Source organism: Leopardus geoffroyi, chromosome A1 (genome assembly GCF_018350155.1).
Source record: "Leopardus geoffroyi isolate Oge1 chromosome A1, O.geoffroyi_Oge1_pat1.0, whole genome shotgun sequence".
Taxonomy (NCBI): Eukaryota; Metazoa; Chordata; class Mammalia; order Carnivora; family Felidae; genus Leopardus; species Leopardus geoffroyi.
This window is the reverse complement of record NC_059326.1, coordinates 113,820,877-113,827,011: the sequence shown is the minus strand read 5'-3', so window position 1 is coordinate 113,827,011 and position 6,135 is coordinate 113,820,877. Positions and strand designations below refer to the sequence as shown.

Genomic DNA, 6,135 nt, shown 5'->3' with positions numbered 1-6,135 from the left:
TTGAATAAAATAACCATTCAATGCTCTATGCCCTAGGGCCATAGACCAGTGGTGTTCATCCCTATAGTACTGGCATGTAGTAGGAAGGAAAAAAAAATGTTTGTTTATTTTATTATGACTGTGTACCCTGTCTTAGATGTTAGATTAGGTGCTGAGGTTATAGGAGTATATGAAATATAGACCTTACCTCAAGGAATTCAGAGTCAGTAGAGGTAGAAAGATTATTAAAATACAGGGTAAAAGTGCTTTGGTGCTGTAAGCACAAGGGAGTGGAGAGGTCCCTTGTAGCAAGTGAGGTCTGAGTCTTCTCACCACTTCTATTGCCATCTCCTAGTCCATGTTACCATTAACTCTCTCCTAGAATAACGTAGGAGTCTCTTCTAACTGACTTCTCTGTTTTCACCTTGCTACACATGCAGTCCATTCTTATTAGAGCATCCAGAGAGATCCTTTAAAAGTTTAAGTGTACTTATGTCTCTGTTCTATTCAGAGACCACACCAACTGCTAGTCTTTCCAGAGTTAAATCCCAAGTTTCTGCCATGGTACTTCTTTCAAAGTTCCTACCTTATCTGGCCCTCTACCATCTCTCTCATCTCTTTTCCTCCTTTCACTCTTGATAACACCACTGTACAAGCTCTAGTCTCCCTGAAGGTCTTTCAACACATCAAACTCATGCTGCACCAACCTGGGGTCTTTGCATTTGTGGCTTCCTCTTCCTGGAGTTCTCTTCCCAGGTATATCTTTCCCACACTCTTTTCAGGCTTCTGCTCAAAGCCATTGGTAGCAAGTATTTCTCTGACTACTCTACATAAACTGGGAGACTACGTTTCCTCCATTCCCTCTCCACTTGAGCCTGCTTTGTTTTTCTCTCTACCACTCATTCATTTATCTGTTTATTGTCTGTCTTCCCCAGCTAGAATGTAACTTCCACCAGTCAGATATTTTTGCCCATTTTGTTCATTGTTGTTATCTCCATTGCCTGGCATGCTTCCTGGAATACAATACAGCATTAAATAATTGCTGACTCAATTAATGAAGGATGAATAGGAGTGACTTAGAAGAAATAATGATCTGGGATATGAGGTAGATAGGGGGTTTATTGAATTGAATGATTTAATTTCCTCATGTGTGAGGTTTTGGTTTTGGAATGTGTGGTTGCTCATATCCATTTTTGTTCAATCATCTCTGAAATAGCATAACAAAATGGAAATGTTGAAGCCCAAAGTGGACCATTGTTCTGTGTGAATGACACTGACAGCTTTTAGCCATCTGAGGGTGAAGGGATGCATGACGGGTGGTGGCACCAAAGCACATTGCCAGGCAGTGAATATGGTTCCTGAAACCACAGCTGAATCATGGTTACTACCCAGACACCTGGTTCTCACATCCTAAGAACAGCTCCTACACCAAATCTCAAAGCTCAAAGTTAATAAGAGGCATCCCCAGCATAATGTATTATTAATGACTGTTGTTTATTAAGTGCTTCCCTTGTGCCATGCTTAGTGCTGGCAACTTTATGATGTTCTCTCTTATAACCCTCAGAAGTAAGTACTGTTGTCATCTCCATTTTATATATAAGAAACCAGGTGCTCAAAAAATTTCATAACTTGCCTAGGGCCATGTGGCTGTTAGGTGACTGAGCCAGTAAATTTTAATTTCAGTCTGCTGGAGTCTAAAACCCGTGTTCTTGGCCACATTGTATTTCCCCCAGATCAGCCACCTGCAACAAATATTTTACCTCATAGGGCAAGAACACATCTCTCTAGTTTCTCTACTTTTCTGCCTTTGGAAATGAGGTTTGGGATGTTCCAGAAGCAGGTGTGAGTTTACCCACAGCTCTGACAGGGCTGTGCAGGTCTGGACACAGCTCTAATTGTATCAGTTGTGATTTAACATACAATATTATCATAACTCAAGGAAGTTATTAGCAGTGCAAGGGATAGAAAAGATTAAGAAGATTGCTTCTAAGAATAAATACATTCTTGCCTAGGAAATGTATTTTCTGTAATAATTTTGGGGCTCCAATTTCCATGCACTTTATTGAAAGGAGCCTGCTACATATTGTAGAGAGAGTTTGGATTAGCTCAAGTTCCCTTGGGAAAGGAACAGGGAGGTGTGTACTGAAATGTTATGGTGAGTTTCCTGTAATTCTCTTATACAGAACTAGGGGGCTAGACAGAGGGTTTGAGCTTCAAAAAAAGAAAAGTAGGCTGTAGGTGGTTGTAGGTTTTTCAGAGGGTTTGTGGTTCAGATAGTAATTCCTTTTGGGGGCTGATGTTTCTTCTTATGGGCAGTTTGGGTGGGTGCTCAGACCACAGAGACTGTTCTTGGGATTAAGAAACAAGGTATTTTCAGAAGAAGCCCTAGTACAGCACCTGGATTAAATCATGGGGAATGTTTTGACATCCCTAGATTATGTCAAGGGACAGTGTTGTGACACCTCTAGATGATGTCATGGTTGGTGCTGTGAGACCCCTAGATGTGCAGTGCGCTGTGAAGCATTATGGAAAGTTGTGGCAACTGAAGTTAGAGAAATCATTTATGAGGGACTTAGCATTTTAGACTTGGTGTAGATCCCTCTACGTGTGTCATCCCATGGTAACATCTGCCTCATGTAGTGGTCCTCAGGGTCTTGGCTGAGGCTAGAGGGGACTCTGAGCATATTAGGAAAGCCATGACATTGTCTAGCCTTCTAGGAGTTGCCTGTAAGCCTCTTTAATGCAAGGAAGATGGTCAGAATTGTCATGAGGCAAAAATGAGTTTATGTAGTCTTATTAAGTCAAATGTCAACAAGTTTAATAAAGTGGGGGTTTGTGAAGAGAGGCATGATCTTTTGGTCTGTGTTCAGATTCTCTTCTTTCTTGTGCTGGATCTGTGCTTTGCTGGTCATGCATGTTCCAAGGTGAGTCTGGCCAGCTCAGGCTCATTAACTTTATTGGGTAACATGATGCAGGATATGCATGTGTGTGCGCATGCATTTAGAAAGCACTAGGTGGGAATCAAGGCTCTTGAAATTCTCTGAGGCTGCCCTACTGCCTCTACATGGCATAGGTACCCCACAAAAAGGAGAACTCTGTCTTAATTGTGAGCTACTCACCTTAACAACCTCCCATTACACTTCATACCCCAGATGTTGCTCTCCACTCTCCAGGTCCATCCCTACCTTTTTTGTAACTTGGACTTGAGTTTGGTTCCTCTAGTCAATGTCTTAATTGAGTTCTCCGTATGAATGAGTTTCCTTAGTTCATTGGAATTTGTTAGCTCCTTTTTAAAAGGCTGTTCATTTGCTTGTATTTTATTTATTTTTATTTTTAATTCCCCATCCCCAAATCAATACACAGCTTTTATTATATCTTTAAAATAGCACAGATAACTCTGAAAAGTCGCCTAGCATCTTCCTTTTTCTGAAACTGGGCAACTTTGATCTTATTCATCAGCCTGCTGAAGTGTTCTTCTTTCAAAAACTTACATACCATCCAAAATTTTTCTGATATCCTTGTTTTTAACCATTATGGCTTGCTAAGTCAAAGCAGCTAAGTTTGATACAAGTTCACTGTCATTTTATTCAAGAACTAACTCATCTTTCTGGGCTTGAGATACTGAACACGCAATGCCTGGCCTCATATGAACCCTGAGGATGTATTTTTCACCCAAGAAATTTCAGATTTCATCAAGAGAACATTCTCCTGAATAATGACATTGCTGGGGAAGTGAGCATACACAGACCTCATCTTCTACAGGAAGTCCTTGTAATGCCCTTGATCATGTGTTGTATGTGACTACAGAGAGTGAGAACAATAGCCAGTTCCTTTCTGTTTCCTCACTGTTTGTCCACTTAATGCCTCTTCTTTTTCTTTTCAAGGAGGCTGAGTTTTACTTTGACATGACTGAAGTTTCCTCTGGGGCCCTTCACAATTACAGTATGTCCCTTCAGAGTAATGTTGACATGTTCTGGAATGTTGACATTTTGATTGCTGAGAATGGCCTTCATTCTTGCAGTAGATGCAGCAAAGAGTATTTTTAAAGTTTTCATTGAAGTACAATTGACATAATATTAAATTAGTTTTAGGTATACAACACAGTGATGCAACAATTACACATCCTGCAAAACGCTTGCCATGGTAAGTGTATTACAGTATTATTGACTATATGACTATATTCCCTGTGCTGCACTTTTCTTGAAGAAAGATGATATGACATACCATTAATACTGCATAGTGACGGCTTAATGCTCATGGTGTGTTCTAACGGGTTTTATGGAGACAATGTCTCACTCCATGCAATAACTCTACAGGTGGCTGCTGTAGTCACTCAGCCGGCCAGTGGCCCAGGTCCATGTCTGAACACGGACAGAAAGAACTGGCTGGAGGAGCCTTGGGAACAAGAGGGAAGAAAGAGGGATGTGGGAAGGAGTAAAACTCCATTCTATGGGACATCTGTGAGATCACTGGAGAGAATACTATTGTGTAGGAGACGTTGGACTCTGTGTATGTATCACAGGTTAATTAGGAGAACAGATTAATCTGATTTGGTATCAAAATAGCTGTGGGAAAAACAACCTTAATAGCAGGTTGCAGATGAAAGAAAATGAAATGGCAAAGAAATAAGGAGCATTTAAAAGAAGACAATCAGGTTGGAAGGAATGGAGAGAGGAGGCTAGAACAGAGCATTTAAAAACTAAAGAGGTTGGCATGGGATAGTATATGCAATTCTGATGAGCAGGTGGGGAAGAGAGTCTAGTCTCACGTTTCCTCAACCTCAGTGTTTGTCATGTTCAAGTCCCCAGACTTGCTAGGAGACAGGAAAAGGGGGTTGGTAAGCAACTTTCTTGGGGGAGTCAAGTGGCCAGGCTGTGCTCTTTCTCTGCTCAGTCTCAGCTCTGCTATTCCCTGTGGTTCTGCCCTCTTCTCATTCCTTGCAGTGAGATACCTGTTTCTTCCATTACTCTCAGGAATTTCATCACCACCCCTTAATGGTTGGGTTTCTCCACCCAAGTCGCTAGCACACATGCATCTCCTGCATTCTCTAGCTGCTCCCTGTCCCTCCTGCACAATCTCAACTGACACATCTGAATAGACTCTCTCCTCTCCCCATGCTTCCCTGACATGCTTCTCTTTCAATCTTCTCCATCCACCCAATCACCTGAGATAGAAAAGTGAGACTCTTTTTTATTCTTTCTCCAGTCAGTCATTGCCTTCTGTTGACTCTTTCTATATATATATCTCAGATCAACTTGGTATTTATCTTCACCTTCCTGCCACTGTCTTGGTTGCCACTTACCTGTACAACGTCAGTACCCCAATGGTTATTCTGTTACATTCTCTCTATCTACCAATCTATTGCCCACACCGCAGCCTGAGTGCTCCTTTCAGAGCAAACCTAATAATGTTACTCTCCTTCCTAAAAACTCTCAGTGCTCTTTTGTTGTTCCGGGTATCTACTATTGCATAGAAACGGCACTCCAAAACTTAATGACTTAAAACAACAATGATTTTATTATATCTTATAAATTGTTAGTCAAGAATTCAGCTGAGGGATTGATTCTTCTATTCCACAGGGCATCATCAAATGTCAGTTAGTGGTATTCAGCTGGTAGTGTGTTGGTCTAAAGTCCAAGATGGATTTACTCACATATAAGTCACTTTGGTTGGAAGGGCCAGAAGGCTTCACTTAGCTGGGGCTGGCTATCAGGTGGAGCACCTATATGTAGCCCTTCCATTACAGTGGTCTTAGGATAACTGATGTTCTTTTTTTTTTTTTTTTTTTCAACGTTTATTTATTTTTGGGACAGAGAGAGACAGAGCATGAACGGGGGAGGGGCAGAGAGAGAGGGAGACACAGAATCGGAAACAGGCTCCAGGCTCCCAGCCATCAGCCCAGAGCCCGACGCGGGGCTCGAACTCATGGAGTGTGAGATCGTGACCTGGCTGAAGTCGGACGCTCAACCGACTGCGCCACCCAGGCGCCCCTAACTGATGTTCTTATATGGTGGCTTAAGGCTCCAAGGGTGAGAGTTCCAGTGAACAAGGTAGAAGCTGCATATTATTTCATGGCTTAGCCTTAGCCTCAGAAATCATATGGCATCATTTTCATGGTACTATATTGGCAGTTTCAAGCCTGCCAACTTTCAAGGA

At 41.8% G+C, this 6,135-nt stretch overlaps 1 pseudogene; it reads right to left on the bottom strand.

The window, feature by feature from the left end:
• Positions 1–3,427: 3,427 nt before the first annotated feature.
• On the bottom strand, positions 3,428–4,010 carry LOC123601286 (annotated as a pseudogene).
• Positions 4,011–6,135: the final 2,125 nt, after the last annotated feature.